General features: G+C 50.5%; 1 protein-coding gene across 3 annotated transcripts in view; it reads left to right on the top strand.

Moving 5' to 3' along the window:
* The window catches only part of LOC138487895 (NXPE family member 1-like), an 852,485-nt gene that overhangs the window by 460,582 nt on the left and 376,559 nt on the right, over positions 1-15,344 (top strand). The gene's annotated exons all lie outside the window — the stretch shown is intronic.

Below are 15,344 nucleotides of genomic sequence, written 5' to 3'. Positions count from 1 at the left end.
GGCACAGAGGCGGGCGAGAAAGTTGGGGTGGACAAGAGAAATGATTGATGCATTTAATGAACTTAAAGAGGCCATTTCAATCGCACCAGTTCTGGGCACACCCAACTATGAAAATGAATTCTACATATTTTCACATTGCGATGGTGCAGTAATGAAGGCAGTACTAGCACAAAAAACAAGCATGGGGCACAAACCAATAGCATTTTACTGCGGACACTTAGACCCGGTGATGATGGGACACTTCCCGTGCGAACAAAACTTGGCTGCTGCAGCTTTCACAGTAGAAAAATCATCTTACATTACTATGTGCTGCTCCACCACACTATACGTAGAACACGCCCTCTTCACAATCCTGCATAAACCTAAATCCACACTGACTACCCAGAGAGCAACAGGGTATGAAATTATTTTGTCCAGACCTGAGTTGAAAATAGTAAGATGCAGCAATGTCAATCCAGCACAGTTCATTGCAGAGGAAGTGGTAGAAGGAGAATATGCACACAATTGTACACATGGGGCCTCATTCTGAGTTCAGAGGTAACCACGCCGCTATTTGCGGCATGGCTGCCTCCGAAATCGTCCAAACTCCGGCCTGGAGTATTTTGGCGAGATGTGGAACCTCCAAGAAAAAAAAAAGATAAGGGGAGGGCTAAACAGATGATAATGAAAGATGGGTACATGCACATCCCAGAGACATAGATTATGGAACTGCAGGCAGCAGCTCCAATGGCAGAAAACGAACTGTAGGTTTAAAGAGGATGCACTATGTCCCCCACAGATGCGCTATGGAGACAGAATAACACAGGGAAAGTTGTGATGCCCTTGGCCCTACTAAAAACAGCGGTGGTCCAACTACACCACCCCACTCATACAGAAAAGGAAGTAATTGCAGCACAAATAAAAGAATCCTGGTTCTATCCTGAGCTAAACTCACATGTTGCCAACTTCATCAGCAACTGTCTCACCTGCCAACAATTCACGGCCGGTCACACGCTGCAAGTGAACATCCTTGACATGATCAACGTATGTCAAGGATACAGATACATGATTGTAGTAGTTTGCCCATTTTCAAGGTGGATTGAGGCTGGCCCGTGCTCCAATTCAGACGCATTTAGGGCAGCTACATTTTTAGTAAGGGAGGTCTTCCCGAGGTGGGGGGTTTGTGAAGTATTGAGATCAGACAACGGACTCCATTTTGCGAATGAATTATTTTAGCACATAACTGCCTTGCTGGGGATTAAACATAAGTTTGCATGTGCATACCACCCACAAGCCAATGGCGAATATGAACGCCTAAACGGCCTCTTGAAAGAAGCAATAGCCAAGACGCAGCAAACAACCAAAAAGAGTTGGCTCTACAGCCTTCCTCTGGCTCTGTTTGAATTGAGAAATAAGCCTGGTTCAGACCACCACCTCACACCCAATGAGGTGGTGACTGGACGTCAAATGCACCTCCCACTCACCCCACCAACGAGAGCAATGTACGACTGTGAAGCCACAAATACTGTTTTTGGTGAAGAAATGTTTGAGTATGTCTCTTCCCTGGTTACTAGTGCCTCTTTTATCTCTCAACAGATTCATCAGTTGGCGGCCGGCTCAGGGAACAGCCAACAGGAAGCAACCAACAACGAAGAGCAGACTGGACAGTGGGCAGTGAAAGAAGGAGACATAGTACTCCTTAGAAACTATTGGAGAAAGTGGAACGCCCCTAGATTTGCGGGGCCTCAAACTGTCGAAAAGGTGTCCCCAAGGGCAGTCAAGTTGTCCGACAAGGACGTTTGGACACACATCCACGACATCAAGCCCTACAAAGCACAGACCTTGCCCCACCACTACAGTGACAGGGCTAGCACTTCAGCAACAACCGCCGACGACATGGACACAGCACCAACGCCAGCTACACCCAAGGACATATACGAACAACCACCCATAGTCCACCCTATGATACCGAGGTCTTTGACACAAAACGTCCCCACGGTTGTACTAATATACATTTAACTATGATGGTGAATTAGGAAATGAAGGTTAAATTATGGGCACTTACTAGTAAAAAGAACTCCGACAAGGACACTTGAAATATACACAACACTGTGTAAACAAGTGCCTGCTCTCTTCTCCTTTTTGTTTTGCATATGCAGGTATCGTGCATAGTAATTATTGGATGCAAATATCTGACAAAAAACATCAGCCACTGCCCAGGCTCAAATGCTACCCACATACGACATCCCAGAATGCCCTATCACACCAATTTATATATATAATTAAAAGACCAAAGTACATAAGGCCCAGATGGCTACGCATTTACTACAACGCGTTTCTCCTACTAATATTACGCTCATATCCACAACTACACGGAGCCTTACCTGCTCTAAGTGATAGGACGGAAAGGAAGGCGTGGGAGGAGCTTTTCGCCTGGACATTGAATGACCACTTGATACGCAGGGCTTGAATAACAGATACTAACAAATAACGCACATTTTGAGACATTTTCAGGCGGGCACCTATACCACCTATACCATCCAAAGTAAATTAGCTGCCTGACGACAGCACAGGTTAAGGTAAACATGCCAGTGGTTATAGCAACTGTAATAAAAATGCTAGGGATATTTTTGACCACTGGCCTAATAACTGCCGTTGTCTGGGGCAGGCCTACTATGCCATACGTGTGACTGCAAAATCCAATACAAACATTCCCCTACCCCAGCTGCAAAGAACACTGTATCAGGTGGTACGAGTAGCATGGGGCCAAACGTAAAAAAAGGTAAACATAGTGTTTCCATCGATGTACATGGGGTGGACACATATCTTACTGAATCTGCACAGGTCTCTAAAAACATGTGGTATAAACACATGTTCAAAATGGCAAGGACACAACAAAGGACAACTGCTACGTGTGCTCATTGATCCCGTGTGCCATGAGCGCCTCCAGAACATTTGTAGCAACTGAAGTACCAACGACCACGGCAGAATGCCTCCTATATCTGGCGCTATTTCAAACACGAGGACGATTCCAAGGGAAAATAGCAACACTAAGATGGAAATCAAGGTCAACATACCCTTACGAAAACAATTGAATTAAAACCCTACCGATGTTTGACAACTATTGGCAGCTGACTGAAGGGCTATAGTACGTAACTGATGGACCAGACAAAAGGGCAAACAAAAGAAGTAACAGTGAACTACCTGCCATGTAAATGGAATGCAAGGGAGATCGGAGGTGAACCAGGATGCTGGGAAAGACCACTAATACTGATCTATGGCAAGGTGTATATGAAGAACGGATAGGCGGATGGAGTTGTGGGAACGACAAATGCTACAATGAGTGGGCAAAGAGTGCAGCACTACTAACATGGTTGGACAAAGAGGAGGAACCCATAACGATAATTCCCCATGCAGCCCCCACACTATGTTACCGTTGTGAAATGGAGTATCTACTTCTGGTACACATCAACGTACCCTCCCTGGTAGTACCGCAGAAACACATCAACATGGAGAACTTCCCTAAGATGGATGGGGGAAACAGAAGGAAAAGAAGATGCCTGGGGCAAGAAGACAGCACCTCGCGGAGTGACACCACCACAGAAAAACCACTAACAAGAATAAAAAGACAAGGAGAACCACTCACAGGAAATTACCTTTGGGGAAGGACAGAAACAGCATTGAGTGGAGAGGGCGCTAGAGGGCCAACCAAGATGGCCGCTCTCACCTGAGCTCCCGCTCGGCCCGAAATAAATCCTGCTGAATCCTGCGGTTCCCGGCTGCACATTGAAAAACAGAAGGCTTCTCCCTGCTTCTGGGTGCTCTGAACATTCCTCGGCGGAATCTGGGGGAGAATCGACCAGCTCGGGACCCCGCGTCGCTGCATCGGCGTGGGGGCCGGGGCCTGCCTGGGCGCCGGACGGGCGCCGGGGAGAGAGGTGTGGCTTGGCGGAGGACGCGGAGCAGCCGTTCCTTCCCTCGGGAATCCATCATCCACGAGCGCCGGCAGCCCTCGTGGGGTGCCGCCGCCCCCCCCCGGGGCCGGTCCGGGTCCCGTCGCGTGCTGGTGCGGCGTCGGAGCTCCGGACGCGGGGCTGAGGCCTGGGCTGGTGGAGACGCCGAGGGCCCATCCTTCCCGAGACCACCTCGCCGGCGGACCCCCAGGAGGCTGGGTGTCGCCGCATGACGATCCGGAGTGGCCCCCCCCTCCTCCCGGCTGCGACTCCTGCGCGCCGATCGGGGTGACGTCCCTCCCGATTCCCCGGGGCTGCTGTGCCGGGCCGCGCCGATCCGGGAGGCGGAGACGCGAGCGGTGGAGGTCGGGACACCCGTCCGAAGGACAAAGACCTGAGGTACGTGCCGAAGATCTCCACGAGCCACGAGAATATTTTGCTTCACTCCCAAAACGCGGCCCCCGGCGAAGCTGTCCGTTAGTGGCGACGACCCAGGGGGCTGATCTCCCCCAGGGCCTTGGTGAGACCCAGTCTCGGCCACATCGCCCCAAATCTCCTGACACTGTACTGGTAGTCACACCTCCGCCGGCCTAGCGTCACTCCCGCCACCAATTCTCCCCCAGTCTCGGCAACAACTACAAGCCACCTAGCCGCCACGGACCCTCTTTGCTTGGAAGGCTCACATACATCAGCCAAGATGGGCAAAGTGGACAAACTACAAAAAAAGCTGACATTTGATAGCAACACGGCACCCAAAACCCCAAACCCACAACAAGAAGATGACCCTCCACCATGCAGCTCTGGGCAACCAGTAACCGAAAGTTATCCGATGGAAATAAAAGAACTCCTTTTAGATCTAAAAGCAGGCATAGGGAGTCTGAACAACAAGCTGGACAGTCTATCCTCCAAAGTCGACCTGATGCAACATCGCCTAGACACACATACAGAACGGCTAAATGACACCGAACAGAGAATCTCGAACCTCGATGACGGTGCCGCATCCCTCTCCAACAAGGTCACGCGACTCGAAAACCAAATGGCCGCAACAATGGCCAAATGCGAGGACCTGGAGGGTCGCTCTAGGCGAAACATCCGTATTGTTGGGGTCAGGGAAAGCGACACCCCGAGGAAGATGGAGGACTTTGTGGAGTCGGTGTGCCTCACCCTCTTCGACCGAGACTCCTTCTCGCAAATGTTCATGATAGAGAGGGCCCACAGGACCCCGTCCTCCAGACCGGCCCCGGGTGCACCTCCCAGAGTCATCATAGCAAGGTTGCTCAACTTCAGAGATCGTGACACCATCCTGCGACTAGCAAGGGAGAAAGGCGACTTACACCACGACGGAGACAAAATCCATATTTATCCCGATTTCTCATCGACAGTACAGACCCAGAGAAGAGCCTTCACCAGCGCCAAACAAAGACTTCGAGAGGCAAAGCTCGTATATTCTATGATGTTTCCTGCACGTCTCAGGGTACAACATAATGAGCAGACCCACTTCTTTAATTCTCCTGAGGAAGTACACCTATTTCTGGACCGTAACGGTTGCCCAGCTCACGACCCTCAACGACCCCGCGCACGGAGAGAGAGGGTCCCCAGGAATCCTCCATAAAACCCGGGCCCGACCCCGAAACGCACACAAACTGCCGGAACACGCTCACGCCCCATTAAACAATAGGGCAGAGTTCTTGGAGAGGCCCCTAGCGCCCCGAGCACAGCATCTGTTCCCTCACTCAGGTTGGGGGGGATCCCGTCGGACATGTTGGGGGTTGTCCGCGTAATGGGATTAGTTCTAAGGACTGTTGGATTGTTTACTGTTTTTTGTTCAGGGATGGACTAACAACCACCCTCCTGGCACCGCCAGAACTTGTTATGTACGAATTTCTCACAAGGAAAAGCCGGCACCCTCCCATGATGCCTCCCCTCAGACTCGCTCCCCACTCTCTACTCCCAGTCGCCATGCGCCATACGCCATGGGATATATTACGACATGCTCCAAGCCCATCATGTCACGAACAATGTACACCAACCACAGGACAAATGCGTTCCCAACGCAATTTCGAGTTTTCTCTTACTCTCAACATTCAAGGTTGCAACATGGAATATAAGGGGTGGTAACATCCCATCCAAAACCCGCAAAATCCTCCAATACCTAAGGAGACATGAAATTGACGTGGCAATGTTACAGGAAACCCACCTAACACCCGAGAAAGAACGCACATGGGCCAAATCGTGGGGATGCCATAGATATTATTCGTCATACTCCTCCTACTCCAGAGGAGTGGCCATACTGGTACACAGAAGAACCAACTTCCGTCTAACGCACGTTGCAAAAGACTCCATAGGAAGATCCGTCCTAGTCAAGGGCATAATAGCAGGCAAGGCGATAACCTTCATTAATTCCTACGCCCCTAATGTAGATGGTCCAGACAACTTTGGCTGGGTAGTGTCGCAACTCTCCTCACTCGAGCACTCCACGGTGGTTTGGGGGGGCGACATGAACACTGTCATAGACCCGGCCAAGGACAGATCACACTCCTCGTCACAACAGACCTCTAAAGCCAGCTTGCAAATAACAGAAATTTGCCGAGCCTTCGACCTAAAGGACGCCTGGAGAACGGTTAATGGGGACCTGAGGGACTACACCTTCCACTCAGCAGTCCACAATACCAGCTCTCGGATCGACTACCTATTCTCATCCAGAACAGGCCCCCTGCAGCCCGGTCCCTGTCACATCCTGCCACGGACTCTATCAGACCACTCTCCAATGGTCCTTTGTCTCCTCCCCTCCCAATCTGTTCCCAGACTACAGAATTGGCGCTTCAAGACGGGCTCCATGCTAGACACGGTCTTCGCAGCAGAGCTAAAGGAAGAGGTTGAGATTTTTCTTGAAGCCAATATAGGGTCGGTATCCTCGGCCGGTGTGCTGTGGGAGTCCCTGAAATGCTTCGTAAGGGGCGTATGTCAGACTAAAGAGAGCGGCATCATCAAATTCATTAGACGTGAACTTACAACCTGCGAGGACCACCTCAAAGACCTTGAATGCCAAACCAGAGACTCGAGCGAACCAAAGGCGAAAGCTGCCCTGAAAGAGGAACTGCTGAGGTTTCACGCACTCGCCGAGCGCGAACTGAAATTTCTCCACCGCAGCACAGTAATCAGACAATACGGCGAGGGACAAAAACCTGGAGCTCTCCTGGCGAGGTTGGTGAGAGCTGACCACACACCGACGCCTATTACGGAAATCCGTAGTCAACAGGGAAGAACATTGTCCACAGATGTCGACATGGCAGAAGAATTTGGACGCTTCTCTCAAGAACTCTATAGTTCCCAACACCCCGAAAATTCCGATGCGCCACTGAGCTACCTGAGGGAGACCGAATTATACTGGGTAGAGGCACAGCTGAGAGAACCCCTCAATGAACGGATCTCCCCAGCAGAAATAACTGAAGCAATCAAATCGCTCCCGAACACCAAAGCCCCCGGCCCTGATGGCCTGACCGGAGAATTCTATAAAGCCTTCACGTCTACCCTTGCTCCCCTTTTGACCGATGTATACAATGAAGCCCTGGAGAAAGGTACCCTACCTCAGACCTTGCGTGAAGCCAATGTGATTCTCCTGCTTAAAACAGACAAGCCACCAGATGAATGTGCCTCCTACCGCCCCATCTCCCTCTTAAATCTAGATAACAAGATTCTAGCAAAAATCCTAACGAATAGACTGATGCCGCTAATGCCTGCTCTAGTTCTTGCTGACCAGGCGGGATTCATACCAGGCCGCAATACCACTTTCGGCATTAGGAGACTGTTTGGAGTGATGGGAGCACTAGACCCAGCCCAACAAGCCATCGCCCTCCTTCTTGATGCTGAAAAAGCATTCGACTCGGTGGAATGGCCATTCCTATTCTCAGTACTCGCAAGGATGGGCCTGGGGGCTCGCTTCATTAAACTAGTTTCTCTGCTATACACTAAACCTACAGCCAACATAATAGTCGGTACAGCCAGATCGTCCATCATCAACCTGCAACGAGGCACCAGACAGGGCTGCCCACTGTCAGCTCTACTATTCGCCCTGGTAATGGAACCCCTTGCCTCCAATTTACGTGAGCATAGTCAACACCGAGGTCTGGTCATAGGCCCGCACAGACTCATCATCTCACTGTACGCGGATGACGTGGTTCTTTACATAAGAGACCCAGTAGAAAACCTGAACCCAATCATGCGCGAAGTGATCAAATTCGGGGCAGCATCTGGCCTCAAAATTAATCAAACAAAATCAATCATCTTCCCGCTCACCCCGGCGACTCAGCCATTTAAAGATGACTTCCACCTCACCTGGAAATTATCCAAGGTGCGATACCTGGGCATTCAAATGTCGCTAAATCACCAAGAAATATTCCAGGACAATTACGAAGTGGTCTTCAAGTCCCTAACAGAAAGGGTAGCCCGCTGGAAAACCCTACCCCTAACACTATGGGGCAGAGCCTCTCTTGTCAAAATGGTGATTCTGCCGAAGCTTCTCTATCTCTTCACCAACATTCCCATCCTACTTCCACAACTCTTCCTGAAAAAACTAAGGAGTCTGGTCCTGGAATTGCTGTGGGCCGGCAAACCCGCCAGAGTGGCTCACTCCACGCTAGCCCTCCCAGTAACAAAAGGCGGCCTGGCACTCCCCGATTTGGAGAGGTACTACTGGGCGGCTCAGGCACAATTTCTCAGCCACTGGTACGCCACAAACCCTGTCCGACCACACGTGCAAATTGAAAGAGCCCTAGCCTCGCCGAACCTACTGAGAGCCATCATCTTCGCAAATATCCCGGTCCCCAACGATACGATGAATGTAATCCTAACAACATACAAGATATGGAAGCTATTGGCGCAAAGGTACAATATCGACACAAGATACTCTCCACTCCTACCAGCAAAATTCATACCCGGGATCCCGTTGACGTCCGAAAAAGTTTATCTCCAATGGCTAGAGAAACTTCAAATCAGGAATCTGGGGGACCTCTTCACAGATGACGGTTTCCTAACTCCCGACCAGGTGAGGGAAAAAGGCGGCACTACCTCGCTAGAAATATTTATCTATTTCAGGGTACGCCACACGCTGCGAGCAATCCTACCTTCCTTTCCGCAGCAACCCCAAATATGGCAGCTCTTGCACTCGGCAATCCAATCTCAAGGTGAGGGGAGACCTCTCTCACAGATCTACAGAACCATAACTACAGACTCGTCCTCCACAGTGTCCCGAGCCAAATCTAGATGGGAAAAAGCCCTAAATTTAACTTTCTCCGACACCGACTGGTCCTTTATCCTTAGACAGACCCAGAAGATTGCCCTCAATACCCGCCTCAAGTTAATCCACTTCAACTACCTGCATCAAACGTACTTCACTCCTGCAAAAGCAAAAATGCAGAGTCCAGACTCCTCCTTCGGATGTGAGAGGTGTGGACTGGTGTCGGCAGACTTTTTACATCTGGCTTGGGACTGCCCTAAACTGGCCTCATTCTGGCCCCAGGTGCTGGAAATCACGAGTAAGATAATCGGTGAACCGATTCTCCCAGCCAACACTGCAGCTCTGCTGGGCATGACCAGACTGTTGAAGGCCCCTACGAGAAAGTTAGCAGGTATTCTACTGACACTGGCTCGCAGAAGAGTTGCCATGGCATGGAGCCGCGGTCCTCCCCCAACTATCACCGCATGGCGCAGAGACATACTCTATTGCCAGGATGTCGAGACAGACTTCATTAAGTTGCTACCACAGCACACACGCCCACCTGACATCTGGGGACCTTTGGTAACTTTTTTGATGAATGAGTCAGTGGGGGCGCCGACCTCCCCAACCACCACGCAGTAAAAACAGTATCCGTCTCGGACGCATACTCATAGCCTTGGTGCAGTACACAATATATAAGGGTCGGGAGGCGTGGGGGGGAGTAGAGGGGGAGGTTGGGAGGGACATGGCTAGGCTAATTCCACCCTAATGTGGGTGAGAAGTTGTTTGTTGTTTGGAAAATAATAAAAAATAAATATTTAAAAAAAAAAAAGAAACAGCATTGAGTGAAATCCCACGAGCACACAGATTGTTCAGTAGAGCAGCAATGTTCTTTTCCTCTGTAATACATCCAGGAGTGCAGGCATATGCAAATGCAAAATGGCTACAGATAACCAGGTGGGAGCTGATGATGACGATCAACTCCAAAGTAAACGGCTTTAACTCAATAAAGGAAGAACTAAGAGCAATAAGGATGGTGGCCTTACAAAACAGGTATGTGCTGGATTTTCTGACGGCAATGGAAGGAGGTGTTTGCGCCAAAATTGAAAGTTCCTGCCGCACGTTCATCCCTGCAAAAGACGAGGATAACGGCACTCTATCAGTAGCAGTATCACAACTGGCCAAGATGCACGCGAAGATGGAAGAAGAAGCTAAGGGGGTGAAAAAGGATGGTAGCTGGTTTTCATACCTATGGTCTTGGATGTCATCATGGTTAGCAGATGGCCTCAAGGTTTTGGCAGCATGCATGATTCTAGGAATGGCATCACTGATGGGGATAAAACTATGGATGGCAAGATCAAAGCGTACTGCAGAGGAAATGATCGGCATGCACATCCTAATGCCCACCGAAGACGACATACACACAGACATCATCATCAAAGAACGCAAACGACTGCGCCAACAGATAGTGGAAGCAGACTTGCACCCCCATCAATAAAAGTTGAGAATCCACGGAATCCGAAGAGCTATGTTAGAAAATGGGTTTATTGCAAGCCCGGTGGTGGATGTGTGTATATGTACTGGTCGTTTGATGATCACGTGGACCGGTACGGACACCTGGCAGGTATAACGAAGGTATGGAGAGTATGAGGAGATAAAAGAGTGGATAATTTTGTGGTCGACATGAGGGCGGACAGAAGAGGGAAACTGGAATGGCCCCTTCCCCCATCCAAACTATGGCCAGTGATGTCACAACCTAAGCACCCGCAGTGGGATGAGCCCGACCCTCCCACTGCCACCCCAGATGTCAAGATCCACCGTGGCTATGCTCCATCCTGAGCACGAGGTGGGAAAGCGGGTGGAGCTGAGGCGATCATATGGACCAGCCATATAAACGTCACCAACCAACACCGCCATCATTAGAGATGAAATGACGACCTAGCCATGACGGAGAGAATCACACATGCTGCCAGGCACCTGGATCAGACACACGCCAATCTACATGAAGAACACGCTCAGTGCTATGACGTAGAATACCTTGCACACTCACAGACATGCATCGTTATTATTTTTCACATAGGCCAACTACTAAATCGCAGAAACGCAAGACACCAGAAGAGCTTGTGTATATGCTTGCAGACGCTTCATGCTACTAAGACCCTGAAGACAAGACCCTGTAGATGAACTGATATACTAGGAACCAATCAGCACCCTCATGACCCTCACCTTATGGGCCTTATACCGGCACATATAACCAAGCCAAAGATAGGCCGCAAACCAGAGGTCTCATAGCTGAAACAGCCCAGACGAAGCTACAAGGTGCTGATCATGCAGCACAACCCTGACTGGAGGCCCACAGCCAAGGTTGCAAAGTTGACGTATGGCACCCCTTTTTCTAATTAGGAACTACCATTGCCTTGTCCACATATTTTTGGGGTTTTCTCTATATTGTTAAATGCGGCCATAGCCTCTGACCACCAGCCGGGTGACCCCCTTCAGCCGACTTGAGGTTCAGACAGCTTGGCAACATGAAGTTAATACTGACTGAATTTTCAGTCTGGTTTTATATTGGCACTTTGTTTCACTATGCACTTTATTCTACAACAATCTGCTGCTATTTAGAGATGATCTCGTAACAAAATTTAAAATTTAATATGTATGTTTTAACAAATGGAATTTAAATAAAATATTCATGTTTTTCAATTATTGTTTGGTTTATATGGTCTGATCTGTGATTCCGAATTTCGGGGGCCCCCTCTCTCCCCAACCCATTGCCGGTCACCACTTTAACTTGAATTTTGTTTCCGCTGACACACTCTCTGTTCACTGCAAAGTTGCAATCAACATGCCGTGCTCCCGACGCCAAGGTTACACCTGCTCCTGCTAAAGACTTCCCAGAGCAGAAATACAAATCAAATCCCAGTAATTCTGCCTCAGCCACGGTCTCTCAACACGTGACCAGGCCGACCTGATATGATGCCAAGCTCCAAGGACAGAAGAAGCTCTGGGGTCTCACGGCTAAGACCCAGCCGCAACATAGAAGTAACAAGTTGGACACTGGCAGCGATGGGAAAGGAGCACTCTAATAGCAAATAGAAAGACCTGTCCGTTGTCCACCACTGACACATGGGGCCTCATTACACGTTGTGCGGTAAGGGAATACCGGTACCGGTAATGAATTACCGGTACCGGTAATTTCCCAAGCCAATCACGACCTGGACCCACCGCTATTAGCACACCCATTAATTACGGTGCCATTAATAGCGGCAAGGCCGCGGGCGCGCGACCCCATGCCGGAATTAGCGCCATGGCGCTAATACCAGGGCGTCACAAGCCATGCGGACATGGCATTAGCGGCATGGAAAACACCTAAAAACCCCTTACCGGCATGGCGCAAATAACGGCATCGAAAAGTACCCGTTAAGAGACCTGAGCAGTGTACCCATCTGCCACAGGTGGACACAATCAGCACAGGTGTATGCAATGGAGACAGGCAGCACAAAAGAGCACACCACACCCCATCCCACACCAAGATGGTCCCAATAGCAGCAGCATGACATGATGGGCTGGAGTACATGATAGCAGTGCAACACCAACAACAACAGCCAGCACCAGAGGTGAGCCGTAACAGGTACCCATTCCTCACACCATACAGGCGATGCCAGCTATCCACTGAGGAGGTGGCTCCTAACCCCTGTACGGAACCCACAAAACCATCAGGAAGAGGACAACAATATTGCACATCCTTCCAATGACAGTGCTCGCTGCCTAAGCGGCCTGGGTGTGGCACTCCTGTACGGCTGTGTCAAAGTGGCAAAGACAACCATGGCATGTGTAGAGCATCACAAAATGTGCATATGATGGAATGTGCCTATGCCACTTGAAATTGACACGCAACCACCAGAAGAGTATGATGTGGCTGGGGATGAGTACGGGTGGAATGCCCCGGCAGGACATGAAAGAGGCAGTGCCAAGGAGGCACACGATGTGCATCAGCATCTGATTCTGGAATCTCATCAGGCACCAAGGTTAAATAGCATGGACGTAGACGGGTATTGTTGCCCTGGTGCATGTTTCGAGGCCCACAAAGGACCCTGTCCACAATGAATGACACATACACAATAATGGAGACCACGCTTGGGTTTCAAACTCAGAACAGTGTATATTGAACATAATGTGATAAAAAGTGCATTACCCCAACTCCACAAATACACCCTTACCCCCTCCCCCCTCAACACACCCAAATACACCCTTACCCCTCTCCCCCCTCAACACACCCAAATACACCCTTACCCCCCTCCCCCTCAACACACCCAAATACACCCTTACCCACCTCCCCCCTCAACACTCCCATGTGAGTCTCATGGCGTGAATATGTCCATCGCCACATGTGGCACCCGAATCTTGGTGGCCCTATTTGCCAGTGCCTGCATCGCTATCTGGTGTTTGTGAAGCGGTGTGCCGCAGGTTCCGCATAGACCGGCGTAGGGGACTAGTATGACGTGAACTCCCAGACGAGGAGGGGTCTGGTTCTTCCTGGGCCATGAGTGGGCACTGACGCTCAATTGCATCTGCTATGCGGTTCATGGCCTGCCACAGTTGGGCCATTTCACTGCAGATTCGGTTGGTGCATGCCTCCATGCCCTCCCTCGTCTGCTGTGCAAGTGTAGCAATGTCCTCCCTCAGGCGGGCTGTCTCAGCCACATGTTGCCCTACTAGACCACTCCTCTCAGTCTGCCTCTGAAAGATGGACAAGAGGTCATGTAGCATGGTGGGCGCTGGTGGGATGGCTGATGCACCTGGATCCATTGCACTTGCATCAGGAGAGAATACCTGGGGGCTCCATGGCCCTTCAGGGGTGGGTGATTCTCCATGACTACCCGGACCTGAAGAGAACCTCGGGCTTGCCAGTAAGGGGCTTGTTGGTCTGGGGCTCTGGTTTTCATCATCAATGGCAGGTGTTTCCTCCTCATCTGAAGGTGGGGCAGTGGCTGCTGCCTCACCCGTTGCGCTGGTGGCAGCAGAGTGCATTCCCTCGATGCTGCCTTCACCTGCTGGGAGACACACTTCCGTGGGTGCCACGACGGGAGCAGGCATGGCCTGTGGATGCGTACAACTGGTGTTCCGGCTGCCTTTGTCCCTGTGGTCATGGTCACTCGTCCTGGCTGCCCTTGCGGATGTGGCGGTGTCCCCTGTGGCATCCCTCCTGGGTTTTTTGCTGGATGTGGGAGCAGGTGTGGAAGTGCGTGCCTCCTCAGTGTCAGTGTGTGATCCTGTACGGGTGAGAAATGTGGAAAACCATCAGTCATGGGTCAACCTGCCTTGAGCTAAATGAATACGTCATGCCGTTCTATGCATTTAGGGCTCTTTAGTGTGGATGCAGGTAATGGGGATGTTGGGTGGGTCATGCATGAATGGCTCTGTGTTGTACGGGTATGTGGTGATGCATGCATGTTTGTTTGTGGCTGGATCCACGGCATTCATATGGACACATAATTGGGGGGAATATCACACTTCACTGTGCATTGTTTGATGCATACACTCGCCTCCATCGGACGAAATGGCCACGCCATGCTCCATTTGTCCAACTCCCTCGATGGATTCCACCCCGATAGTTGATGCACACGTCTCCTCCCACTCAGTGAGCTAGATTGGCAATTCACTGCCTCCTCCTGTGCCCGTAGCCAGGTTGCGGTTAACGGATAGAATGTTCCGCACACGGAGCCGGAGGTCATCCCACCTCTTTCGGCAGTCTTTAACTGTGCGGGTTGTGGTGCCTACCGCGCTGACCTTGTGGGCTACCTCTTCCCAGATGGCCTTCTTCTTCACAATGGTCTCCCGACGCATGTCGTTATTGAAGACCACCTGTGCATTTTCTACTAGTGTCTGCGTGAGCATAAGGAGCTCCTCCTTGCTAAATTTCTCCTTGCGTTGCCGCTCATATGATTTATTAACGGCCTTGGGCATCTTTACGGTGTCCTTGGTGTATTTTCCAACGTGGTTCCTGGTAAGGTGTCCTGTAAGGTGTCCTGGATAAGGAGGATGGCAATGGATTGTGTTTTTAAAGATGGCTGCCGTGCTCTTTCCCGTTCCGGTGCGATGACGCTATTTCCGGTTCTGCAAAATTACGGTAACCGCTATTTATGAAGACCGCTATTTGCATGTGGCGGCAGGTCGGAAGTGCTAACAGCGCTTTC

Source organism: Ambystoma mexicanum, chromosome 9 (genome assembly GCF_040938575.1).
Source record: "Ambystoma mexicanum isolate Mex_15411 chromosome 9, UKY_AmexF1_1, whole genome shotgun sequence".
In the NCBI taxonomy this organism is placed as follows: Eukaryota; Metazoa; Chordata; class Amphibia; order Caudata; family Ambystomatidae; genus Ambystoma; species Ambystoma mexicanum.
This window is presented reverse-complemented; position numbering and strand designations above follow the sequence as displayed.